Below are 27,996 nucleotides of genomic sequence, written 5' to 3'. Positions count from 1 at the left end.
ATTGCATGAGAAAGAATAATTTTTAGTTTTGTGCCATCTTTGTGTCAGAGTTTTCCCACAAGGTTAATGGAAAACAGTCCCCGCCCTGCCCCGACTTCTCCTGGGCCCTGTCACCACTCACCACAGCACAGGGTTCTCTTCACTTGCACAGACAGAATGCTCCAAGGGTCTCCCCGTGTGTACTTCTCTGTTGAATTCATAAGGCCAAGCCTTGAGGGATGGTGCCCCCTGGAGAATGGCAGGGCTGGCCGGATCGCACTGGTACAGCAGATGTCAAGAAGAAAGAGATGTGGCTGGTATTGGAGAGGTCTGGACAGAGGCTGCTTCTGCCAGCATCACACACTGGCTAATCAGGCATCAGTCACTGGGGGATGCGCTGGGCACAGTGTTTAAGATACCACTTGAGACACACACATCCCATACCAGGGTGCCTGGGTTCCAGTCCCAGCTCTGCTTCCGACCCCAGCTGCCTGGAAGTACCTGGATGGATCAGGTGCTTTGGTCCATGTCACTCACGTGAGAGACCTAGATTGAGTTCTGGTCTCCCGGCTTCGGCTGGTCCAGCCCCAGTTTGTTATGGGCATCGGAGGAGTGAACCAGTGGTTGGTTGATGTCTGCCTCTTTCTCTCTGCCTTTCAAAGAAAATAGCCGTTTTAAAAAAAATCAATCAAAATTAACTCAAGAATGTTATAATCCTATGTGACCTTTTGTTGAAATGAGCAGCTGGGAACCAAGTTGGCTATCAACATTAATCATGAAAGAAATACTTTGATTTGAGGAGGGGAGGCTATATCGGATACTGATTGAGTAAGTGATGGCTGGTAACTCAATAATGACATCAGGGTAGGAGAGAGAGAGAGCATCACATTTGACTTCGAATGTCCCAAGCTCTGGGCTGGGCCTCAGCTTGTGTCCTTGCAGGCACATAAGGGTAGCATTTGTTAGCAAAGCTGGGTAACTCGGAAGTTGCTCCTATGGTCAAGTGTTGAAGACAATGTTATTACGGTTTGCATAATAGTTTGGGTGTCCTCCCAAAACCCATGTATTAGTGGTTTGATCTACAGGGTCTGAAATTAGTGGGTTAAGGCTAGAAATGAACCCAGCTGCAGTGTCTGAAGGTGGGGCCTGGAAAAGTGGTCCAATTGGGTTTGGTCCTTGGAGCAGAGTCCCTGCCATGCAATGGTGGTGGTTTGAAAAGGAGAGACACGGGGATGGGATGAGAGAACAGCTCCCCAGTGTCTGCTTCCTGGCTTACCATGCAACCCTTCCTCTGTATGCATTACGGCCCCCACTGCCCTCATCAGACGCAGCGTGGCTGCTGATTCTGGACTATGAACCTCCGAAATGCAAAACCCTGGCTTTTCTGCAGAAACCTTCGAAATGCAAAACCCAAGCTTTTCTGCAGAAACTTCAATCAATGCTGTGGCCCAGGGCTTCCTCTGGTGGCTTTCTGCCTGTCGACCAGCCCTGGAGCTCCCTCCATAGCCCTGCACAGGGAAGGTCACGCCTCCGTTTCTAGGGTCACTTCAATGCTCCCCTTCAACGCTATATTTACCAGCACCTAAGTCCGCCCTTTGTGCAGCTGGGTGGAGCAACTATTTCAGAAGTCAAAAAATGGTCACTTCAGCTCACACTGGGGCGACCTCAAGTTGTGACTCCTTGGCACTGGATTGGGGGCCGAAGGGTTAGGTGAAGTCCCAGCATTTACCCAAGGGAAAGAGACCCCCTGGTCAGCACTTTAAGGAAAGATGCAGGTTTTCTTAATGCATATCTGTGAATTTATGTTAAATCTATTTAGAGAGGACTGCATTGTGGCATAGTGGGTTAAGCCTCCACCTGCGGCACCAACATCCCATATGGGTGCCTACTGCTGCCTATGGCTGCTGCACTTCCCATCCAGCTCCCTGCTAATGTCTTGGAAAATCAATGAAGAATGGTCCAAGCGCTTGGGCCCCTGCACCCACATGGGAGACCCAAATGAAACTCCTGGCTCCTGGCTTTGATCTGGCCCAGCCCTGGCTGTTGCCACCATTTGTGAAGTGAACCAATGGACTGAAGAAATCTCTGTCTCTCTGTGCCTCTGCTTCTCCCTTTCTGTAACTCTGCCTTCTAAATAAATAAATCTTTTTAAAAAAATCTGTTTGGAATTTGACTTTTGCTTTTACCATGTTTTATCTTAAATCCAGCTTATGGTGCTCAAACTGGTCACCCGTTATACACACACACACACACACACACACACATCTAAGTTAGATTGCATGCTATTTGTATACTTTATTTAATGCAACAGAAACTACATTTTCAAAAGCAAATCACATCAAAACATACAAGCAAGAGAGGTCCAAGAGAATAATTACTGGTTTACAACTAAAAGACAGACAATATGAAGTCTGCAGAAGAGCAAAAAAAGATAATAAACCAAGTGAAAGCCTGTCTTTCATCAGCAATGGTTGAAAAATAACAGTGAAACCACACAGCCGGTGTTTTATCTGGCCGGGACAATTGGTCAGTGTCTCTGAGCTCCTGGGTAACCGCTGCAATGTTTCCTTTGGCACTCCCTCCCGCTCCCTCCCCTGATAATTTACTGCCTTTTCCCCAGTCAGCACTGATAAGGCCCGCAGGGTGCCCCAGCTCAGCACCCCCCATCGCTAGATCCTCTCTCCCTGTGTGGGTATCTGTAGCAACATCCTTGGAATAGGATGGACTGAAAGCAGTGTCCAAGTGGGCCGGGAACTGCGTGAGCATCCTTAGTTTTCTCCAACTCATGCATGCATCAGTTCTGTGTCTACAGATTCGGACAGCCTTCCCTACGGTTCTCGGTGCCTGGAATGTGTATTAGGACTTTTGCTGAAACCACGAGCTACCTGGAGGTTACCATAACTAACTAGTCCCAGATGTAGTATCAAATCCACTCCTGTTTTTTCCCCTGTCCATAGAGCATAAACTAGTGCCATCACATCACATGTTCTTGGAACACATGCTCTTCATACACAGAATGAATCTCTTTTCCAGAGAACACCAGCTTCTTTTTGGGGTCAGTGGCCAGCTGTTCATTTTATCTGGGAACACCTGTATACGAGTGGGCATGTCTAAATACGGGGTTAGGATGGATGTTCTATATTGAAGGATGAACAAAGTTCAGGAATGGGTGATTGGCTTAGTGGTTAAACCACCAATTGGGATTTGGGGAGTGAACCAACAGGTGAAAGATGTGACCTAACTTTCTCTCTCTCTCTCTCTCTCTCTCTCTCTCTCTCAAATAAATGTACATAGAACTTTTTAAATGTAAAAAAGGTGTACAGAGGCCGGCACCACGGCTCATTGGGCTAATCCTCCACCTGCAGCGTGGGTACCCCAGATTCTAGTCCTGGTTGGGGCGCCAGATTCTGTCCCGGTTGCCCCTCTTCCAGGCCAGCTCTCTGCTGTGGCCCGGGAGTGCAGTGGAGGATGGCCCAGGTGCTTGGGCCCCGCACTCGCATGGGAGACCAGGGTGGGGCGCCTGGCTCCTGGCTTTGGATCAGCGCAGCGCGCTGGCCGTGGCAGCCATTTAGGGGGTGAACCAGCGGATGGAAGACCTTTCTCTCTGTCTCTCTTTCTCACTGTCTAACTCTGCCTGTCAAAAAAAAAAAGAAAGATGTACAGATTGACATCTTCCAGTGGCCAACTTTTGCTGCTACCTCGCAACAAATTGTCCTAATATTATTTTGGTGGTTTTTGCTTCCCTGGCTTCCCTAAGGAACTGCAACAGAAACAGGGCACTGGCCAGTGGGGGGAACCTCCACAGGGTGACAGACCAAAGGCCATGAGGACAAAACGCATAATGTTGAAGCCATCGCAGGTTGATAAATCTGACTCCCAGGCATTGGATGACGCACCATGTTAAGGCCTCAACAAATGTGTTTGAGGAAGTATAATTAACGGTTAAAAGAGAGGTAGACTTCTTACATGTAGGTTCGCAACATTTCCATAAAGGCAACAGAAGGGAGTCCCACAGGCATCAACACACCACTGTGACTGCACTGGGAAGCAGAATGTTCTCCTGTTCCTCGTAGGAGAGGCTGATGTTGCGAACACGTACTTGGCATTGGCGTTAAAGGCCACTGTCGCAGATTGAATATGACTTGGGTTTCCCAACACCCGTGCAGATATGTAAGTCTTAAATTCAGGGTCATGGGATTAAGGGTGGAGACTTGATCTGAATAAGGCATTGGAGAGGTTGGGGCTGGTGGGAGGTCTTTGGGACGCTCCCGTGTGATTGGTTATTTTACTTTTGAGTTGGATGTAGCTTATCCCTCTCTCTGTTTCCCGGCTCGCTGTGGAGCCATATTCCTGCGCATCTGCACCTGCCATTGCCAGCCCCAACCAGATGCCACAGCAGCCCCCCCATACCACACACCCATCCTGAACCACGACCCCAAATATGTTAGCTTCTCCTTCCCAAGAGGCACCTCGCCCCTATTTTAGTTAAAGTCACAAAAGCTGACTAGTACAGCCATGAAACATTCACAGTCTGCAGCTAACTCCCACTGCGCCTCAGTAATGCATATTTATTTAACATTCCCAGTTTCCGGTTGCACGATTTATGTCAGGTTCCACGCTGTGGTTGCCATTTCTACTAACATCTCAGCATAAACACGTGCCTTCCTGCAGCCTATCTGGAGGTAGACCGATGACAGCCGCCATTCACAAAATAAACCATCGAGAGGAGAACCGTCAGTGTCTGCATCTACCGAACTATGAATCAGGGGCCGGTGCTATGGTGCCGTGGATCAAGCTGCCATCTGCAGCGCCAGCATCCCATATGAGCGTTGGTTCCAGTCCCGGCTGCTTCACTTTCCATCCAGCTCTCTGCTATGGCCTGGGAAAGCAGCAAAAGATGGCCTAAGTGCTTGGGCCTCTGCACCCACATGGGAGACACAGAGGAAGCTCCTGACTCCTGGCTTCAGCCTGGCCCAGCCCTGGCCATTGCAGCCATTGGGGAAATGAACCAATGGTTGGAAGGCATCCTCTCTCTCTCTCTCTCTCTCTCTCTCTCTCTCTCATTCTGTTTCAAATAAATGAATCAGTGAATGTATGGGTCATTTGGGAGAAAACATGGTGATGTTACCTGTCATTGGCTAGGATCTGAGGGGCGGGGCCCAGATGCTGCATTTATTTTTTAACAAAGTCCCAGAATCTAATGTGCACCAAAGTTTGAGAAACACAGTTTGTGACAGAGGCTGATATGAACTTGAACCTGACAGGTTCTCTGAGCAGTACCCGTTCACTCACTCTGTAGACCCCAGTCACTACAAAGTGTGCACTGTCCCACCTGAGAGCTTTCACACCCAGTGCTTCCCGGGTTCCCGTCTTCACAGCGGGTAGCACGAGCCGGCGCCAGCCGCCTGAAAGCGACGGACAGACGCGGTCTGTGTTTCCGTGCTGCCCTTTACGGCGCGCCTGTGGGCCCAATCACCTCCCTGAGTCTCAGCGCCCCCAGCCTGGGGATGAGAACTCCCTGAGACCCCGCGCGAGGGCCTTCCGTTCACAGTCAGCCTTCCAGGCACACGCAGGTCCTGCGCGGTGCCCTCCGCGCGAGGAGAGATGCACAGCCCCGCGCTGGGCAGACAGGGACCTGCGGCATCTGGGGACTAAGTGGCGCTTAGGAGCCTACGCCCCTCGTTTGCTGAGAAGCACGGGAGGGAACTATTTCCATCCTCATCGTGTGGGGGAAGATGTTACAGAACCAGCAGATGGTGAGCAAATTTTAGGAGAGACTGTTCACCTGGCTTCTAATTGGGAAGCGGGATTATAGCTTCCTCCCTCCCCCTCTCCCTTCCTTCCTCCCTCCCCTGCTTCCTGACCAGAGCACGTGTGTTTCCAGGTTGAAACAAAGCGCTGGGTTCCTTGGAGTTAGGACAATAGCCTCAAGTGGTGAGTCAAGAGGCTCGAAGGCAGGATATTTAGAGCTAACTTCATTCTGCCAGGCAGCCCGAGAGTGCGTCACTGCGGAGATTCTTATGTAATGTGAAATGCGTGCGCTCAGGGCTTAATCTGAGCACATGAGAGTGTGAGTGTGTGAGTGGATGTGTGTGTGCATGTGTGACTGTGTGTGTGCACACACATGCAGGTGCAGCACCCGAATGAGGGCGATCAGTGCCCACTTTGAGAGTTCAGCAGACTAGTTTGGGGCCAGTGATAAGAGGAGGAATGCATGCATTGGAAATCCTGACAGAAATGCCATTGGCAGGGGCCAGCACTGTGGCGTGGCAGGTAAAGCCACAGCCTGTGGTGCCAGCATCTCATGTGGGTGCCAATTCAAGTCCTGGCTGCTCCACTTCCGATCCAGCATCCTTGCTGATGCACCTGGGAAAGCAGCGGAAGATGGCCCAAGTGTTTAGGCCTGCGCTACCCAAGAAACTCCTGGCTCCTGGCTTTGGCCTTGCCCAGCCCCAGCCATTGCAGCCATCTGGAAAGTGAACCAGCAGGTGGAAGATTCTCTCTCTCTCTCCCTCTCTCTCTCTCTCTCTGTGTAACTCTGACTTTCAAATAAGTAGATAAATCTCTAAGCTGTCTGACACTATACCCATAATATTCTCTGCAGCACCGGGGGCTACAGGAAGGTCCCCGGGCTTCCTCTGGGTAGGACGCCCACTGCACCTGTGGCTAGGATGCTCCATCTCAGCCTTCCTCCCTTTGCTTCCAAATGCAATGGACCAGCATCAAGCGCAGGTCTGCGTCCACCGTCACTGCCCCCCCCCCCAACAGAGGCAACAGCAGCAACCTCCAGGCAAAGCATCCGTGCCCTCCTCCAGCCGCCAGCGAGCCCCATGGGGGAGGAAAACACCCAGAAAGACACAGAAGGGATTATTACAGTCCTCAGTGGGGGCGGGAGAGAAGGTCACAGTGCGCGTGTTACCTACAGCAAACCTATCATCACCACTCCTTCAACCGTGACAGTCTCACTCCAAGCCCCTTCTCCAACTGGAAGCAAAAGATGGCCTCTCCGTTCTCCAAGTCGGACTATTTGCTAACAGGATTGTCTATTTCCTTTTCATTCTGATGGCATGACCTAGAAACATAGACAGGCTCCTGGGACCTGTCGCCTTCTTGTCCCACAAGGAAATGGGCCTTGGAGTATAGAGGGGAATGTCTTGGCATTTTCCTAATCTGTAGGAGTAAAACGTGCTTTTGGGCACTGTGGATGCGAGGCAAATGGGAGCGTCGCTCCAGCTCTGGGAAGAAGCTCCTGGTAGACCAGCCCCTAAGAGACCAGCTCACACATTGCTTCCCATATGTTTTTGCTGGTTTCTTTAGGACCAAAATGCTCTTAGCCATCCTGTAGATCTCGTGACATCTCGCACAGCGTCACCCCGACAAGGACTTGATTTGCTACTTACCTCAATACCAATGATGCTGGATAACTGTTATTTGATGAGTGGGCCGAGGGTTGGCTAGGGAGGCGGCACGCACAAAGTTTGCTCTGACTGTTACCTCTCGATCCAAAGCTGTACCCTTAACCCACCCTGGGATCTCACGTTGGTTCTGGACACAAATCCTCATCTAAAGAGCAGCTGATGTACCATCAGAAATGCCAAACACCAGCAGATGTCAATCTGTCAGAACGGAGCCATCAGATTACTGAGTCACACACTGGAAAACTCTGCAGTGCGTGGGAGGAGGAGGATGCTGGGGGAAGTGTTTTCCATTTTACTTATATCTGGGGAAAAAAGGGAAGTCCTTGGGAGAGGATGAAGGAAAAGCCAAGGAACCATCATGCTGTGTGCCTGCTCTGTGTCCCACACCTGCCACCCGCTACCTGCATTCTCTCACCACATTTATTTCCAACCCTGTCGTTTGTTCTGAATCATCTAGATGGAGGTGACAACGCAAGTTAGCCTGCTGCTTCCTGGGGCATGCGTGTTTTCACTTCCAATTTATAAATATGGTTCAGCCAGAGCCTCTGAGCATTTGGAACCTACACAGAAATCTGATAGCTGTCTCTTTCCAGATTTAGAATGTCAGTGCCTTTATCAAAAGAACCACGCCACATAGGTGTTAATTGCAGCAACCATGGAAAAAGCTGAGGTTCAATGTCTCCGGTGCTCCTAGGCTGTGGATCGCACTGAGCTAGGTGAAAAGGGGAGCTCAATAATAGGTTGTGGCCGGGAAGGGCAGTCTGTGTGCAGCCAGGAGAGTGGAAGAACACATGTGTATGCCTGGGTGGCACAGGGCGGCCAGTGATTGCAGGAATGAAAGTCAGCACGGAGCAAAGCCACCGCACTCATCAAGAGTGGCAGGGAACAAAAGACACGGGGTGGGGAGGGGAGGCCCGGCTGGGCGGGCTGCATTGAAAGGCTGTGTTTGATTTGCTGGAGGAGGGTTTTGCAGGGAAAGGAGAATGCAGATTCCCCAGGCCACGCCCTTGGGCAGATGAACACTGGAACTAGGATAAAGACACCAAAACGTGGAGTGGCAGAGTGTGTTAGCACTGCTGCGGCCCCCTGAAACTCGCCTCCCAGCATTGGAGCTTGTGGATTTCTATGCTACGAGGTATCAACACGGGTACTCCCCCTGGGCAGGGGCAGGCACTGGGCCCGGGGGCAAACTTGCTGGTTAGGATAGCCACATCCCGTGCCAGAATGCCTGGGTTCTCCTCCCAGCTCTGGCTACTGATTCCAGCTTCCTGCTGACATACTCCCTGGGAAGCAGCAAGAGATGGCTCATGTGGCCAGGTCCCTGCCATCCATGTGGGAGACCTGGATTGAGTTCCTGGCTCTTGGCTTTGGCCCTGACCTAGGTCTGGCCATTGTGGACATTTCGGGAGTGAACAAGTAGATTGGAGTTCTGTGTCTATCTCTCTGCCTGCCAAGAGAAAAAAAAAAAAAGTAAGAAAGAAAACACACATACACACAGAGGGTGAAAGTTGATTGACAGATTTGCTTAAGACCTAGGCAAGGAATTAAGGAAAATTTACCTTTCCACACTTTTTAATATAGAGATTTATTTATTTCACTTGAAAGGCAGTTACAGAAAGAGAGAGAGATCTTCCATCTGCTGGTTCACTCCCAAGTTGGCCACAATGGCTGGGGCTGGGCTGGACCAAAACCAGGAGAAAGGAACTCCATCTGGGTCTCCCATGTGGGTGCAGGGGCCCAAGCACTAAGACCCTCTTCTGCTGCTCCCATAGGAGCATCTGCAGGGAGCTGGATTGGAAGAGGATCAGCCAGGACTTGAACAGGCACCCATGCCTAGGATGCCAACATCACAGCCAGTGGCTTAAACCAATCTGCTACAGCAAAACACCAGCTCCTCCATACTTCTTCCAAGTGCACATTCCAGGGCCATTAAGTACATTCACAGCGTTAAACAACCATCCTCATGATGTATTTCCAGAAATTTTCTGCATCCTGAACAGAAAATTCAATGTTCATTAAGCAATAACCCTACTGAGTCCCTGGTCAGCTCGCTTCTATTTCTTGTCTATGACTTGTCCTGTTCTGACTATCTCATAGCAGAAGACTCGGAAAATAGTTTTGAGAAACTGTCAGACCAGTTTCCAGAGCGGCGGTATGCTGTGTCATTCTCATCAGCCATGAACCAAAGTCCGGATTTCTCCAGATTCTTGCCAACACCTGTTAACCTTGTGTTGTCCCCCAGTGGGCATGAAGTGGAATATCATGGCAGTTCTGATTTGCCTTCTATGCCTTTTTCCAATTTAGTCTCTAAGGCCACATAGGATTTATCCTCTGAAATTCCAGTAGCTTCCTCTGGTCAATCAACCAGATCAGCCCCGCTGGCCCATCTGCGAGTGAGAAGCCTGTTTCCTGACAAAGCCCAGAGCTGCTCGGCAGGAATTTCACCTTGTAACTGTTGCAACCCCACAGTCCAGGAAGGCCAGGAAGAGGAGAAAGAAACATTCTAATCTAGAAAGACACTTGGAGCCCACCATGGGGCAAAATGTAGAACCTGCCTTCCTCCTTCCCACCCCTGTTCTTTCTATTTAAAATACAACACCATGAGACAGCTGCCCTCCAGGGCCAGCCAGGCAATGCGCCCACCAAGCACGTGCAGATGGTTGAAGTCGCATCTTTTAAAGGCTGAGTGGCTGGACAAAGGCAGCCATTGCTGAGACTGCTGCTTTTGAAGGCCCTGAGTTTCTCTCTAAGAGAGAAAAATCTAATACATCTACTTAGTCGTCACGATCTCAGGGTGGGACTTCCTTGCAAACGTCTACCTGGTTGCTGGCTCCGGATTGGCTGCTGTTGGGTGAGCTCATCAACCAGGGCCCAATCAGCTGTGGCTGGCGACTGGGTCACGTGACACACAACATGGCTGCTCCAATGCAAAGGAAGGTCTGGGGGTGAGAGAGGTTTTTGGAGTTGGGGGCTGGGAATCAGGCCTGCAATTGATGGTTCTCAGACTTCATACCTAACTGCACTTAGGAAAACCAGAGAGTTGGACTTCATGTTTATCTCCCCTTTCTGCAGATTATAAGACTTTGTGCAGATTATAAGTTATATAAAAAGAATTTAGGCCAGGTCTTCTTCACCTTGCACACGTATTCCTACTCGTTATTATTCATCATTTATTTAATTTTTTTTTTTTTTTTGACAGGCAGAGTGGACAGTGAGAGAGAGAGACAGAGAGAAAGGTCTTCTTTCTTTGCCGTTGGTTCACCCTCCAATGGCCGCCGCGGCCGGCGCGCTGCGGCCGGCGCACCGCACCGATCAGATGGCAGGAGCCAGGAGCCAGGTGCTTTTCCTGGTCTCCCATGGGGTGCAGGGCCCAAGCACTTGGGCCATCCTCCACTGCACTCCCGGGCCACAGCAGAGGGCTGGCCTGGAAGAGGGGCAACCGGGACAGAATCCGGCGCCCCGACCGGGACTAGAACCCGGTGTGCCGGCGCCGCTAGGCGGAGGATTAGCCTAGTGAGCCGCGGCACCGGCCTTAATTTTTCTAATAACCCCGCTCCCATAAAGAGCAAAGAACCAGAAAGAAAAATCCATATAAATCTCTTCGCAGGAGAAAAAAAAAACCCTATAAAATGCTTCCCTTAATGAGCTAGCTCCGTTGTTGAGATGTTGCCTAGTGTTAAGCCCAGGTGGTCTAGCACTCCTTGGCAGGGGTCGGGGCCAGATCCATCCTTTTATGGAATTCTCGTCCTGGAAGAGCCACTGTGTTTCAAAGCACCACTGACATCTCTCTTAAGGATTCCCTGTGGGTTTCCCTCCTTCAACCAGCCGCGTAAGAGAAGTCTCCTCTGAGTTCCCGAGACTCGCATGGCTTTGCATCCAGCTAGGTCCCCTTCCCCAACAGTAAGTCACCCCCAGCCCTGAGTTGGTGCCTTTCCGCCCCTCCCCCTCTTGCAGCGCATTCCCGTAATATCTCCTGTCTGGGGGCTCTGCCGCTGGCACCCACTGCCACCTGCTCAGATTTCCTGCGGAGCCTGGAGAGGAATCAGAGCTGAATCTCATGTTCACAAGCCCGTGATAAAGCCTCCAGCAAGGTCAAGCTCCTATTCCCATGCTTCCTACGTTCAAGTTCCTAACCACACGCGTCACAGATGATCAACCCACCCCCTCCCACCCCCGCCAACTTGGCAGGACAGTCCCACCCCCCAGCACTCTGCAGCCCCTGGTGCCAGGCGCACTCCCTCACCAGGCTTTCTACAGGTCACTGCCTCAGCACCGCATTCCTGGGCTCATCAGTCCCATTCCAGCGGCAATGACCCAGCAGGAATCCACCAGCCTGCTGCCTGCATGCCATGCTTCAACCCGCACCCAGCATCCTCCGGTCCATGCTGCCTGCTGCCTGGCTGGCTCCCTAAGCTCCTTTCTCATGTGGCATCAGAACGCTCGCCAGACCTCCTTCTCAGTTTGGAGAAAGGAGAAAGCACATTCTCTCTCTCTCTTTCCATTGGAGAGCCCTAAGTTAGATTTTCTCCAGGTGCTCATATACCAAATGCCGTGGAAAACAATGGAACACACCCATACCCCAGGGCAAAATCTCTTCACTGCTGCTCATGATTGGTTCTGCAGATGGGCACAAACGCTTCCTGAGGTTAAGCTTACAAGAGTCTACGTTACCTGGGTGGGGCAAGACGTCATGACACCCACCCACTGAACTCATTCCAGGTTCCCCTAGAAAATAAGGGGAAAGAGTATACAATGAAGAGTAGGTCTATTTTGATCTTTGCCATATCAGTCAGGAGCTTCTCTTGCTTACAAATGACGAAAACTCACTTGGAAGTATCTTGGTTGATGGATCCTGGGGGATTTAATTGGAACAGAGAATTGGAGAAAGAATTGAACAAACAAGTTGGGTAAATGAAGGCCTGAAGCTGAATCAGTGCTCAAGTTTCAAGTGGTACCCACACGCCCCTGGCCAGAAGAGACCAGTGTCTCTGAGACTTGCCCCCAAAGAGAACCCGCACACCCTGTGTAGCAGCTCCAGGCATTTGTAGATACTTGTTGGAAGCTGTAGCATTCTCACCTCCAGGGCTGCCTACAGTTCTGTTGCAGTAATGAGTTTCTGGGGCTGATATTGTGGCAAAGCGGGTAAAGCCACCACCTGCAGTACCGGCATCCCATATGGGCACTGGTTTGAGTCCTGGCTACTCCTCTTCCAGTCCAGCTCTCTGCCATGGCCTGGGGAAGCAGTGAAAGATGGTCCAAGTGCTTGGGCCCCTGCACCCATGTGGAAGACCCAGAGGAAACACCTGGCTCCTAGCTTCGGATCAGCCCAGCTGCGGCCAGTGTGGTCATTCTGGGGAATGAACCAGTGGATGGACGATATCTCTTTCTCTCTGTCTCTACCTCTGCCTCTCTGTAACTCTGCCTTTCAAATAAATAAATAAAAATCTTAAAAAGAAAAAAAAAAGAAATTTCTTTTACTGTTAGAGCTGTCGGTTTTGCACTTAGCTAGGTCAGTGGGTACATCGAATTTCTTAATTGGCTGAAACCTCAACCCATCTACATGTGCGTAAGTACTACATCTTTTGCGTAGAAGAATAATTGTGCTTTTATCTTTCTTTCTTAGAAATGAGCAATTATGAACACATATTTACAGAGCTCACACATAATGGTGATGATAGAAACCTGAAAATGTGCCTTGGAACAGATGGTAGTTTTAGAACAAAACAGATCCATTAGCTGTCAAATCCAGCTTCCCGCAGGATGAAAAATAGAGTCAGTTAGTTCTCAGGTGGTGCTAAGAAAAGCTCTCACTCATTCTAATACCTTAGGGTATGGAGTCTTCTGTTAAAATTGGCCTGGGAAGATTATGACAATATGCATAGTTAATAAACATTACAAATGGCAAAAACTAAACTAAAATTCATAGTCCTCTCCAGTCAAGTGGCAGGAAACTTAACTCAGACTGTATTTTAAAAGATAATGCTATTGATTTGGGACCAAATGGTTCAAATTTCCAGGGTTTTCCAGATATGCACAAATTTCCTGTCCCCATAGGTGGAATCTCTCTCTCTCTCTCTCTCTCTCTCTCTCTCTGAGACAGCAGTCATGACGAGGAAGAAGAAACAAACCCAAACAGTATACTGGATACTTGTAGAGATTTCTAGAATTGGAGGGATCCTTAGAAGTGATTATAGATGAAGCAAACGATTTGTCCAAGGTCAGACAATGGCTATGATCCACAGAAGGAAATGGAAGTCAGTTCTCCTCCCCCAAGGTCTTTTGTGTCACCTCCATCCGATTCCACACAGTCAGTCGTTCTCTAAACGAATGTTTCTCTCAACGGTCACCCAAGTCAGATTGTCTATATCTGTACACATGCGTATGGACTTTCTAAAGAAAGGGTTTGATAGGCAGGTGTGAGTCAGAATCAGAAGATGTAGGAAAGAAAACACAAAGGGGCAAAGCAAGTTTAAAGACTCTGAAAACTCCTCTTTTTCAAGGGGTGGGAGAAGTCGAGGAGTTTGAGTTCAGATAGAATAGAGGGTGTGATGAGTAATTTTGTGTGTCCACTTGGCTGGGTCTGGAGGTGCCCAGGTGTTCGACTCAATGCTCCATAGGCAGGTTTTTGCATGTGATTGACATTTATTGGTAGATGGAGAAAAAGCAGACTGCCTTCCCAGATGTAGAAGGGCTGAGGACAATCGGCCTGAATAGAACAAAATAGAACAGAAAGACTGAGTAGGAGAGAGCGCCTCCTGCCTGCTTGCCTTTGAAAGGGGACATGGCTTTTTCCTGCTCTTTCTTTCAAAGATTCTTTATTCAAGAAGCAGAGTCACAGACAGAGAAAGGGAGAGACAGAGAGAGAGAGGTCCTCCATCCTCTGGTTCACTCCCCAAGCGGCTGCAGTGGTTGGAGCCTGGCTGATCTGAAGCCAGGAACCAGGAGCTTCTTCTGGGTCTCCCATGCGGGTGGAAGGGCCCAAATACTCTGGCCATCATCCACTGCCTTCCTAGGCCATCAGCAGGGAGCTGGATCGGAAGAGGACTAGAACCCAGACTAGAACCGGGACTAGAACTGGCATCCATATGGGATGCCAGCGCTGCAGGCAGAGGATGAGCCTACTACTATGCCATAATGCCACCCCTTTCCTGCCTTTAAACTCAACTGAAACCTGTGCACATCTGGGTCCCCTGCCTGCAGGAAATCACTAGAACTGACCCCCTGAGCTCTGCTGGGGCTCCAGCTGCCTGCCCAACCTGCAGATTTAGGGAATTGTCAGCTCCATAATGGCGGAAGTCAATAGCTACCCGTCCACAGCCTATCAATCAGATGTTTCCCTAGAGAACCCTGGCAAACACGAGCAGAGGCCATTGGCACTCTGAAGGTGGTCACAGCCATCTAATCCATGTTCATTCTGCTTATACCGTCCCACAGGTTTCCAGTGGATTGGCCCTTAACAACAACAACAACAAAAGACAGGAATGGGTAGGTGTTTGGCCCAGTTTTATGACACCAGTTTTTGTTGTTGCTGTTGTTTTAAAGATTTATTTATTTACCTAAAAGAATAACAACAGAGACAGAGGGAGAGAGACAGAGACAGACAGGCAGACAGACAGACACACACACACACACAGATCTTCCATCAGCTGGTTTACTCCCCAAATGCCTGCAACAGCTTGAGCTGGTCCAAGTTGAAGCCAGGAACTCCATCTGGGTCTCCCACATGGGTTTCAGGAGTCCAAGCACTTGGGCCACCTTCCACTACCTTTCCAGGTGCATTAGGAGGAAGCTGGATAGGAAGCAGCGCTGCTGGGACTCCAACTGGCATTCTCATAGGGGATGCCGGCATTGCAAGCAACAGTGTAACCCATTGCTCCACAGTATTGGCTCAAAACACTGGGCCGCATCAGAATGCCTGGGCTCAAGTTATGGCTTCGGCTTGTAACACCAGCTTCCTGAATATGCAGACCCTGGAAGGCAGTGACGATGGCTCAAATAATTGAGCTCCTGACACTCCTGTGGATGACCTGGGTTGAGTTCCTTACCTAGTTTCAGACCTGGCCCCGACCTGGCTGTTGTGGACATTTGGGGAATGAACCAGTGGATAGAAGTGCTCTCCCCCTATCTTCTGCCTCTTAGGTGGATAATTTTTTAAAATATAACAATCCTGACACTAGAATGGCGGGTATCCTAATAGTCACTGGTTTTAGTTTCCCCTCCAGTTATATAACCTTCCCTCCCCCCCTTTAAGTTTCTTTATGAATCAAGTTCAGTTTCTATATTCGCTATTTCTTCAGAGTAATTTGATCTACATATTTGGTGTAAAGACAGAGCACCTCAAACTGTGACATCAGGGAAAAGGCAGAGCCTGTGTGTGCACATTAAACAAGGACATTCCAAGTTCCCAGTCTGCGTGCACCAGCTGCTTCATTTGCCTCTCTTTTGATGTGACCCTGGGGTTGGTCATTGCATTTCAAATTTCTTTGAAATTTCTTATGGTTACTCTCAACCATAAGATTCCTTCCAGTTCAAAAATTCTGTCACGAATAAAAGACGTGGTGGCGGCATTGTATACACTCGCCAAGTGTGTGTGGTTGTAGCCTGGAGGAGAGCTTTGCAGAAACTCCAAGTAATCAGAGGCCCAGGCACTACTTGAAGGGCAGGAGATGCCCTTACATAAAAGGACCATAAGTGGGATTCCTAGTGATGGACAAGTGAGCTACCAGCCAAAGAAATGAGAGCTAGTCCCCAGATGCGAGGCTGGATATTGGGAAGTGGGTATGGGGGTGAGCGGTGGAGCTGGGGAGTGATGGGTCAACCTCGCGAATGTCTGCCAATCATTTTCCAGCTGGACCCAGAGCTACAATGTCTGTTTAAGGTTGCCCATGGATTTAAGGAGGTATTGTGTAATCCAAGGGCTTCCAACTATGTGCCCTGCCCATCTGCATGGCAGGGATCCGTGGCATCACGGAGAGTTTTATTTTGCAGACTTATACTACTAATCTCGTCCTTTTCCTGGAATATCAAGGTGCTTACATGAAATCCCTTGACATGTTAAGCATTGAAATTACTCGGCAAATTGTTTGGGTTATCAAATTCTCATAACTCCATCAACTCCGTAGAAAATGGGAAATTTAGAATTGATTGTGGCATTCAACTGTCACCAAAAGAAAAAACACATCAACTTTAAAAAAAAATGGATTTTACTACAGGAAAATTGAACACATACAAAGCGCACTTGAAGATGCACTATGCAGAAAAACAGCTGGAAGTAAAGCTTACGTATCGTCTGCTCTTCTTGTGCATTGAGCTTTGCCCTTCCGCAGCCCTGCGGGACAAATCAGTGCAAAGGGAGCACTGTGCTAACGGGGCAGGAAGCAGCCCCTTCTGTGAGCTGCAAGCGCACAGCATCAGACAGCGCTGTGGGGAGCGCACGTCTTCCGGTGTGCAGCCGTCCACAGGATGTCACTCCTCGGCTCAAGGCAGAAAATTCCGTCTATGTGTGGAAGAGGCTTTGGATTTTCTGCACGGAATTTTGCATGCTGGGAGTGCCGCCACTAATCCAGGTGGAGAACTATGGCCTAGCCTGGGCCCACTTGAAAAGGTTGCTCGTGCTGACAAAAGGGATCCCCACTGTCTTAGCCATGGGGGCTCCCACAGCTCACTAGCTGAGCACTCCCTCACTGGCTGGGGTTTTTAAGGCAGTAGATCTGAGCACTTCCCAACCTGGCACATGGGACTTGAAAATGCTTATGTCTTTCTTGTAAACAAAGAAATTGGATCAGCCCAGAAGCCAACTAATTTTTAAGAGGTTTCCTGATATTTTCCTATTTTTTTTAAAGTCCAGAACAAATTTCTTAGGTTTGGTAGATTTTTATTTCTTGTTGATGACATTTTGCTGTTACCCATCACACGGGCAGTGGAACAAATATGGAAGAATGAACCTCAGGATTTTCCCACTGGGGTAGAATGAGGTGGGCGAGATGTGTACTTCCTGTTGGTGATCCACAGCCTCTCCACTCCCAGTGGGGGCCGACTGCCAATACACCCAGCACCTCCCTTTGAGCTAATAGTCAGCAGACTTTTGGGAAGCTCTCAGAGGCAGTGGCCTGGGCTTGTACGGCAGGTGTCTGGGAAGCTTGATATAATTTAAGGGCATGATGTTAGCAAGCCTGCTCGGTCATTAGGTTGAAGGAAGCGCTATGATCCAATATTGTTTTATCAGTAACATCACTGCCTAACTCAGCTGGTCCTTTATGGTGGGAGGGAAAATGAGTTATCATGTATTCATTCCTATTGAAAAAGGGCTATCATAGTACCCTGAACCTCATGGAATTCCAGTCAATATTTGCCTAAAATTAGTGAAAGTGGAGAGTGGATTTTGGGACAAAAGAGCAAAGTAGGCTGATAGTGAAAATTATAAATTTATAAAATTATGGAAGAGTTATTATAAATTTATAAAATTAAAAATTCGAGGGTTGCTCCAGCCTCAACCTCCCGAAGAGACGAGGGTGCTTCAAAATGTTCATAGAAAAATGGAATGAAAAGATTGTTTGGGCGCTAAAGCATTACAGTCCATGCATGGGTTTTTTTTATTCATAATATATGCTTTCACACACTTTTTGAAGATTCCTCATATGCATGGATTGCAAATATTTTTGCACCAAGAGAAACTTTTCTTTGAACCCGATTTTTCCACAAGCTGAAGTACCCTCCCAGATCATTAGCATCAGCGTGGAAAACGGGAAACTCATTCATCCCATGGCAAGTTCAGGATGAAACCGCCCCTCGGCAGAGTCAGCAAACATGGCTGCCCTCCAGGACTGCTGGTCTCAGCCAGAGCTGGAGGATTTCTTACTACAGGGCTTCCGCTGGTTGACCCAGAGCAAGGGGGAGAGAGCAATCAGCCTGCCTCAAGTTCAAGTTTTAAATCAAATAGTTTGGGAGACAGCAAGATAAAGGCCCTGATGCAATTTCAGTTGATTCTCTTCTGTAAAAATAACTGGAGTCAGAAGTGTGATTGATCCAAAGGCAGGACCTGGTCGAAGTCCATTCAGGTTCCAGGCTACGGGAAGGCAAGAAGGCAGGAGCACAGAAAACAGGCCTTTATCCCAAGGAAGCGGTCAGCGTCCAAAAACAATGCCCATTAACCCAAATGGAATTCTACTTTCTCTCCGCAGGGCAAGTTGTAGGAAGCCATTGGTGACAGAAGGGCTGACAATCCCAACAGCGCTTTTAGATGCCATGGTGGGAATGATGGATGGAGCACTGGGCTGGAATTCCAGCCGGGTTCCCCGAAGACTCATTGCACGCCTTGATGAAGTCCTACTCCCTCTGTGAAATGAAGGGAGGCTGGGTCGCTTTCTGCACCGGGCTGGGGGGAAGGGGGTGGAGCCTGCTGGCTGCACCTGCTTCCCCCTGCTGGGTGGAACTGAACCGCGGTGGTGTCGGGGAGCGGGAGACAGCAGAGGCTCCCGGGAGAGGGTCTGTCTTCCAGCGCCTCTCCTATCCTGCCTTGGGCTGGCTGTCCCATTTGGCAGCTCCTTGCACAACAACTGCTGTGTTTCCATCTGTCAAATCTCCGTGGAACACCAGGGACCAAGGGCGTAAAAGGTGGATGATGCTTCCATATATATATATATATACACACACACACATATATATATATACATATATATATATATTAGTTGCTACTAATGGCTGTCTAGGGACAGAAATACTGGACGACCTTTGGGGAAGTTTCTTTGGAAGTACATAAAAATTTCGAGAGCGCACTAACTGTTTCCTGGGCTGCAGGGGGGCGGCTGCCACCCCGCGCGCAGTGCCGAGGCTGCCTGACTTCACCCAAAGGGATAAGAAGTCACTGTGGATGAGTTAGTCACTTGGCACGGAGCATCCGATGCCAGATGTCTACCGAACAGCAACGCTTTCTGTATTTTGAGGTTTTTAAAGTGCACTCACACACACACACACACACACACACACACACTCAACTCTGCTATACAAAGGTTCTTCACAATGCATGAAAACACGATTGTTTCCAAATAGATTCAAAATGACTGGTTTGTTCCTTTCTCGGTTACGTTTATGAAAATGCAAGCACTTCGAAAAACTCATGGGAAGGCCGGCGCCGCGGCTCAATAGGCTAATCCTCCACCTAGCAGCGCCAGCACACCGGATTCTGTCCCGGTTGCCTCTATTCCAGTCCAGCTCTCTGCTGTGGCCTGGGAGTGCAGTGGAGAATGGCCCAAGTGCTTGGGCCCTGCACCCCATGGGAGACCAGGAGAAGCACCTGGCTCCTGGCTTCGGATCAACGCGATGCAATGGCCGCGGCAGCCACTGGAGGGTGAACCAACGGCAAAAGGAAGATCTTTCTCTCTGTCTCTCTCTCTCACTGTCCACTCTGCCTGTCAAAAAAAAAAAAAAAAAAAAAAAAAAACTCATGGGAAAATCATTAAAAGGTCAGCTTGTTGGAGTGCCCCAAATTTTTGAAATCAATGCCTACAAGGGGGTCTTTGAAAAATTCATGCAAAATACCTATTAGGGAAAAAATAAAAATATAAATAGCTTTCAAAAAAGTTTTGTGCCGAAATAAACTTTTCATTCCAATTTTCCACAAACTTTGAAGAGCCCTATGGGTGCTATGCATAGCCTGCTTAATTAAGCTTGATGAACAACCAGACAATGTGTTGATATTTTCATTTTCAACTTAATGGGGGTCTTTGTTTCTATTTAATTGTATTTGAAAATCAGAGATATAGATGGAGAGAGAGAGAGAGAGAGAGAGAGAGACACTCCAACTGCTGGCTCACTTCCCAAATGCCTAAAATAGCCAGGACTGGACCAGGCCAATGCCAGCAGCCAAGAACTCAATCCCAGCCTCCCACGTGGGTAGCAAAAACTCAACTGGAGCCATCACTTGCTGCCTCCAGGGTGCACAGCAGCAAGAAGTTGGGATTGGAAGTGGAGGTGGGACTCAAACCCAGGCACTCTGACATGGGAAGCAGACACCTACCCCTAACAGGTGCTTATTTAATAAAGGGCTATCATCTTCAGCTTAGGGGTTGTTACCAAGCAATCTGCAGAAGCCAGCAACGTGGTAAATAATGGTGTTTTGTGCCTTCCTTTGTTTCCAGGGCTAATGATGCCCGAGATGCCCTAATGGCACACTGAGGTCCAAAGCTCACCCCGGACACAAGTGCTTACTCGCTGATTGCTTGGTGACCATTGGTGAAGACAATATTTGCACAACAAATAGACGGCCAGTGGGAGGGAGCTGAGAGGGTTGGAGAGGTGGTTAGGAGAAGAGACGCAAGCATTTCACCGCGAATTCCTGTCTCCTACATCCATTTCCACGTTCAGTCAAATGTTGGATCATGGCAAGCAGAACCCTAGAAGCTGGAAATCAACTCGCTCTAAGGGATGCGGTGCCAGCAGACCTCAGGGACGAGGCTGTCCTTCCAAAGTGGAGGCAGGGGCCACGGTCAGCTTGTCCGGTCAGCTTCTGCTCCAATTCATGTGCTAGTGATCAATAAGGTCGGGGCCAACGGGTGGAACTGGAGCCAAACCCCACGGCTAGATCGGCAATGCCAGGCTGATGCAGGCACAGCCTTGGAAAACACAGAATGCCTGGCCCACAACGCTGGGCCAAGCTCATTCATCTCCTTCCAGGCTCAGAGACTTATTCAGACCACAGGTGCGTACGCCTGTCCTCATCCTCGTGGCTAAATAAAACCCAGAAACACGGGAGGAGGAACAATCTGGCGGCTTCAGGAGGACCGACTGGGACATTCGTGAGCAGCTTTGCAATGTAATTTCTGACGGTTGTTTGGCACAATTAAAAGATCACTGCACAGAGCTAAGAGAAAACGTTTCAAAAATAGATGCGATTCTGGATGAGATGCTAATAGCATGATGGGATTTCAGCTTAAATTTATCTCTGAGCGAAGCTCTTGTCAAAACCAGGGCTGAGGTGGCTGTTACAGCTGGGTGGGGCCAGCACCCGGGCCCTGACGTCAGGGCTCCTCAGAGCGGCGTGGGAGCTGAGAAGGTGGAGAGACGTGGAGAGATGACTTTGTCGACTACTTGCAGACAGCAATAGCTGTATTCAAAGCTCCAAGTTCTTGAAAGTCACTCTGTTTGAGTCACTTGGAGTTTGTCTCTCAGTGGCATGGTTGGTGCACCCAAGAGGTGAGAAGCAGACATAGGCCCGTAGCGGGTCCCACTTTGGGACTACAGAGCAAACAGCGGAAGAGGCAAGATGTCTTCCTGAACCCGGGATTGAGTGTGTGCTGAGCGGATTGCCCTGTGCTCTGGCCCCAAGCTCCCCACAAACACACCCTGAGCTCCAGTGTTTGACGCTGGTGGGCAGCACCAAAGCCAAAGGAACCTCTTAGAACATCAGCAAACACGTTCTGCTGTGGGAGTCTCCAAAGGAAACCCAGAACGCTGGAGCTGCATGGAACATGGGCTTATCTCCCTGGCTGGCAACCATCAGATCTTTGCCCTAGAGCCTGGACGCCTTGTTTGAAACAGAGTGAGGCCTCCACGGGATTCTACTTTAACTGCAGAACCCTTTGCCGGGCCCTCAGAGATGAAAGGAAAGGATGCCATCTTTCTTTGGGGGTTGGTACAGGAAATCATCAGGCCCTGGCGTCCTTGCTTTGTCGCTCCTCACCTTGAGGTCACCGGGACAGTCAGAGGACTACTGTGACATATGGGAGAGGCAGGGGACCCAGCCAGCCTGGGGGTGCCTAGGGGTTGCTGTCGCTGTGCGTGTGCACAATATGTCACTGCTTGCATTTTCCTGTCGGCAGTCCTGGGCTGGAGGGTGGGGGACGCAGATGGTGGCCTGATGGGTAGAAATCAGCTCCCTCCTGCTCTGCACCAACGTCACAGCTCTTGCCTCTGCAGAGCCTACTCCTACCCTCTCTTCTTTCCCACGCAGCTCACAGATTTAGCCCAGCGGGCCTCCTGCACGCTCACTGCTCCGTTCTCACTCCTGTTCTCTGGCCCAAATTTCTCCTTCTCTGATGGCTGAGGTCTGGAGTAGGCCCCCTCCCTTCCTCCTCCCACCCTCTCTCTAAAACCAGCAACATGTAGCCTCTCACGCAGGATGACAAGCTCACACCGGAAGTGAGTTCCCTTCAAATCCGTTTGCGTAGGTTGCCAGGCCTGGTGATTCAGATTCCAGTCCGAGCCGGCCTTGGGGTGGGGCACTGCGAGCTGTGACTCGACTCCAAGCCCTCTCTCCCCTCATCCTTTTCCCTGGCAATCCCTCTGGTCGTGGGACAACTCCATGTCCATACTCCAGGGACTCTGGGTCTTTTTCTGGACCACGCCCTCATTTGTCTCTCCTGTACTGAACTTGCATTTCACAGTTTGGCCCCTGATGGCTCTATTTTCTGATCCCTGACCTGTTACTCTATTTGCAGCTAAGTTTCGTTGGTCGTTACGGGTGCAATGAAGAAAGCTGATTCCAACCCTGAGTGAATGAGTTTCGGCTTTTGAGCCTGGGCTTCTGAATTGATTCCTGGGGTCAGCTTTAGCAGTGGTCTCATGACCTTGACCCTGGAAGCTGGTGTCCCTGGTGCCTTGTCCATGTGGCCTCAGCTCTAACCAACAGCCCAAGAACCCACGTGCCGTCTCATTCATTCTTAAACGTGCATCCCCACCTGACCTGCCGTAGCTGTGAATCCGGGACGGCAAGAACGCATGGAGCTTCTACTCATTTGAACTTCACAGGTTCCCCAAATGACAGCATTATCTTGCTGTGTTGTTTGCCTAACTGTGAGTTTCCTAGCCCAGACTCCATCCAGTTCCTCGTAGGCAAGGACTGAGTCTCACCGTTGGTTAGTGAGTGCCTGGCTTCGGAGAGATGCTCAGAAAACAGCCATGAGCCTCTCCCGTTAGCAGCTGGCTGGAAACTTTGCAGCCACCTGTGCAAGCCCACCCTTGTCACAGACAGTCCTCTACACCCAGAGCGGCTGTGATGCAAGCAGCCAAGTTAGTCCTATTTGCGGGTTTTTGTTTCTCTCTCTTTGCTTGCTTGCTGTGTTTTGAGTCCAGTGGAACTTGTCTTTGAAGCTCATGTCGGGCTATGTTAGTTGATCGCAAGTCAGAATAAAATATGTTGTGCCAAAATTTTTTTGTCCTTTTTTTTTCATTGTCAATGAAAGCCAAGGCTCAGTCCCCAAGAACCACCAGAGGAGGAAGCCATCAGCCTGGCCCATTAGGATTCAGCTCTCCCTGTCACTCTGTCTCTGTGTCCTCCCAAGCCACCTGCCCGTCTTCCCCACCCATCGCCACAGGTGCTGGGAAACAGGCGTGTGCATTAGAGAGCTGCCATGCAGTGGGCTGCTCTGTGGGGGACACACAAGCCGAATCAGTCTCAAGCTGGACTCCTGCTGGGCCACTAGCCCCACCCCTTGCACTCCTGCTGGCCACTAGCCCCACCCCTTGCACGCCTGCTGGGCCACTAGCCCCACCCCCTTGTACTCCTGTTGTCCCCACCCCTTTGAGTCTCAGTTTCCCTATCTGTAACACATAGAAATGCTACACACCTTGCCGAGGGTCTAAGGGCAATGGCCCAATGCTATTAACCATTGTCACTATGGAATCCTCTAGATCGGCCACGCGGAATGTCTAGTCCACGGGCCCTGTAAGGCCTCCAGAACCACGTGGCCTGGCCCTGCCAAGGCAACCACAGGCGGAACTCAAAATTCAATAACACCTCTGGCGGGCTCATTTTTTAAGGTTGATCATTTTGCATGGCCCACGAATGATGTTATAAATATCCAACTTGCCCTTGGCAGTAAAAACGGGTTCTCCACCCCTGCTGTAGACCCAGATCACATCCTCGAGCTGGCTTATAATGAAAGCCGAGTAATCATGAACGCATTATGCATTCCACCTTGACACGACTTTTATATAACATTCAGCTGGAAGATCTTCCATCAGCTCCTTCATTTGCTATTCCAAGAGCAGAAGATAGGGTAACTAGCTCATTAATTCACTGAGCCAACTCTCCTTTTTCTAATGAACATCCGATTCCTGACTGTACCCGGTCTCCCAAGGTTGAAGGGTGAACGGTGGAAGGCTCGGTGGGGTCGTGAGATTTTTCTCAAGTTAGGCTAAGCTTGTGGGACACGGAGGGGGCTTGTGTCTATTTGTAGACACTGCGGGAAGGTGAATCCAGGAAGAAGTCAGGTGTCCCAGTGAGCAGCTGCGGAATTTCAATTAGCTTGGAGTCCACTTCTCTGCTGCAACTGGCGGATCTCTGAGCATCTCCTTGATGCCGTGACGATGATTACAACAATTCTGCAAGGGCACGTTCACACGACGTGTTTTTGTGAGCTCAGTGATAGGGCCATGTCCCATTTACCCCTAGAGTGGCTGACAGGCAGATGTTGAGTCACAGTATTAATGTGAATACTGTAGGTCGCTAGCTTCATGCCTCCGTGTTGTTCTAAGACAGCGCTATCTAATAGAAATGTTCCTATCTGTGTTGTCCAATATGTGGCCGCTGAGCCCTTGAAAGTGGCTAACACAGGGCCACCATGGTGGCACAGTATGCTAAGCCACTGCCTGCAATGCTAGCATCCCGTATGGGTCCTGGTTTGAGTTCCAGCTGTTCCACTTCTCTTTTTTTTTAACAAGCAGATTTAGACAGTGAGACAGAGAGAGAGAGACAGAGAGGAAGGTCTTCCTCCCATTGGTTCACCCCCCAAATGGCCGCTATGGCCGGCGCACTGCACCAATCCGAAGCCAGGAACCAGGTGCTTCCTCCTGGTCTCCCATGCGGGTGCAGGGCACAAGTGCTTGGGCCATCCTTCACTGCCTTCCCAGGCCACAGCAGAGAGCTGGACTGGAAGAGAAGCAACCAGGGCAGAATCCGGCGCCCCAACCGGGACTAGAACCCGGGGTACAGGCGCTGCAGGCGGAGGATTAGCCTAGTGAGCCTTGGTTCCACTTCTGATCAGACTCCCTGCTCATGCACCTGGGAAAGCAGTGGAAGATGGCCAAGTGCTTGGGCCCCTGCAACCATGTGGGAGACCAGGGTGAAGCTCCTGGCTCAGCCCTGGCCATTGGGACGCTTTAGAGAGTGAAACAGCACATAGAAACTGTGTCTCTCCATCTCTCTCTGTAACTCTGACTTGCAAATAAATCTTTAAAAGTAATAAATCTTTAAAAAAAGAAAGACAATAAAGTGGCTAGTACAACTAAGGACTACATTCTTGATTTGATCTTAATTAGTTGAAATTTTGATTGGAGCATATGGCTAGTGGCTACCGTGTTAGACGCCATAGTGCTAAGGTAGCAGCAGGAGCTTACTCCCCCTCCCTGCCCTCTGGAGCTCAGCAAGGTCTAAGAGAAAACCCAGTTGACATCCACAAACCCATGCAGCAGCATTCAATGGAAGCCCCCTCATTGGGCTCTCTCATTTTCCATTCCGGAGCAAGTTGGGAGTGTGGAGTTAGAGACAAGCATGATGGCAGCAAGCAGAAGTGGATTCCTCTGGAGACAGACCCCAGGACTCTCAAGGGAAACACAGTCAACAATTCCTGAGCCCGGACACCTCAGAGGCATAAGACTCCTCTGGGGTGCCTTGGATCATCAAGAAAATTCCAGGAGTTCAGGGGTGCAGGTCTCAGAGACGGAGAGAAGATGAGCAAGCTCAGAGCAGTCTTTGCCCACCAGAGGTGGTAAAAATAGGAACCATTTTGCGCACAAAGAGGTGAACAGTGGTGATGTGCAGAGTCCACGCCTGGTCACATCTCCTTGAAACTGCAGCCCCCTGTGAAGTCTGTACCTCAGATGGCTACTGCAGCCCTCTAGTCCTCACTGGTTCTGTCTCAGATTACACGACTTCTCTCTGTGTTCCCAGCCACCCTGGTCTTCCTTCTGTGTCCTGAACGGACCCTGCCTGTTTCTCCATATAGGACTTCCTTCTGGAAGATTCTCCCACCTAGACCCATCCCTCCACCCTAGCTGGGCACCCTCTGATCTGCAGTCAAACCCACTCCTGGGAAAGCATCCTGTCCCCCCACCGCATCTCGAGCCAGTTCCTTTGTTAGATTCTCTTCCTCCCCCTAAACCTGGACTCGGACCATCAGTGAGCTGGGCGGACTCACTCCCCTGTGTGCTCCAAGCAGGCAGGACACCTTGGTGTCCCCAGTGCCTGGATGTGGTCCCAGAGGTGCTCACTGAAGCTGGATGAAGGAATTTTATTTATTTCTAAGATTCTCAGTAGGACCCATGACCTCCAATTCTTCCCAATTTCCCATCTTTAAAAAAAAAAAAAAAGTGTTGCCAGCCATGGTCCCATTAAATGCCATTCCAAAATTCTTAGCGTTCAATAACTGATCGTCATGAACCCTCCACCCTGACGGCTCGTCCTGTCTTTCCCGGGGTTGCCTACTCACCCCATCAGCCCCGGGGCTTCCTGTGAAAGCTGTTGGCACTCTTGCTGAATGGCGCCTGTGGCTCTCCCCTTGGCAACGCCGTGGTCCTCATCGCTTCTTCCCTCACTCTGCTTTTCCTGGGGGGCTCTCAGTCCCTTGCTGACTGATGTTTTCCCAGGCTGGCTGCCTTGTCTTCTGGGATATGTGGTTCCAGCTCCACCCAGGCTTTTTCTGTGATGACTTCCAAATTTTCCATCTTTCTATTTCTTATTCTTTTCTCCTTTTAAGGCAAATTATTTGAAAGTAGGGAAGCGAAACCTAAACGTCTCCCTTTACATCTGAAACACAAAACATCTTTATAGAAGATCTGAGTTCATCCTTCCCAAAGCCTTGGATTCATTCTGATCAGACTCATTCACTCCCAGCTTCCCTCTGTCTGTCTCGTTCCATTGTTTGCTTGCTCGCCTGTTTGCTCTGTTTTCAAAGAAATCAGAGGTAAAAATTCCCATTGGTCCTACCTCCCTCGCCCAAATCCAACCAAGGTGTTATGCCTCAGGCTTCCTCTAAAGTTAATTTCCTCAATGGTTAAATGATTTCTCCCTTCCAATAGGTCTTATTTAGTCCAAATTCTTGATATAAATTTAGAGTTCACTTTAGTGACTGATCATTGAACACCTTCCTGTGTGCCAGGCACTATGCAAGGGAAACAGCAACGAATGAGCCAAAAAAAAAAAAAAAGTCCTCGTGCACAGGAGATTGAATTTAATGGGAAGAGCAATTCTGACTATATATAATTTTAGGTGGTGATACGCTTCACAAATAACACTGTTTGACAAATGCTATATACTCATACAATGAAAAAAAAGTCTAAATTCATTCTAACAGAATAAGATTCATGATTTGGGTGGGATTTATGCTGTTGTTTTTTAAGCACAGAGTCCCATCATAAACATGTTAAAAATCTTATTTTGGGGGCCAATGCTGTGGTGCATCAGGTTAAGCTGCCACAGCTCGCACCCTACACGAGTGCTGGTTTGAGTTCTGGCCACCCCACTTCTGATCCAAGCTCACTGTGGATGCACGGGAAAGCAGCAGGTGATGGCTCAAATCCCTTGGTCCCTGCCACCCATATGGGAGACCTGGGTAGAATTCCCGGCTCCTGGCTTTGGCCTGGCCCAGCCCTGGGTGTTGTGTCC

At 49.6% G+C, this 27,996-nt stretch overlaps 1 long non-coding RNA gene across 1 annotated transcript; it reads right to left on the bottom strand.

Moving 5' to 3' along the window:
• Positions 1 to 6: 6 nt before the first annotated feature.
• LOC149122823 (uncharacterized) lies at positions 7 to 27,203 on the bottom strand. Its single transcript, XR_016219239.1, has 2 exons — positions 26,822 to 27,203; positions 7 to 632 (listed from the first exon to the last, which is right to left on the bottom strand). It is a non-coding gene; the product is annotated as an uncharacterized LOC149122823 (long non-coding RNA).
• Between the last annotated feature and the right edge of the window lie 793 nt (positions 27,204 to 27,996).

This window comes from Oryctolagus cuniculus, chromosome 13 (assembly GCF_051225735.1).
Source record: "Oryctolagus cuniculus isolate XC-2025 breed Fujian yellow rabbit chromosome 13, ASM5122573v1, whole genome shotgun sequence".
NCBI lineage: Eukaryota > Metazoa > Chordata > Mammalia > Lagomorpha > Leporidae > Oryctolagus > Oryctolagus cuniculus.
The sequence above is the reverse complement of the archived record's forward strand: the minus strand, read 5'-3'. Positions and strand labels throughout refer to the sequence as shown.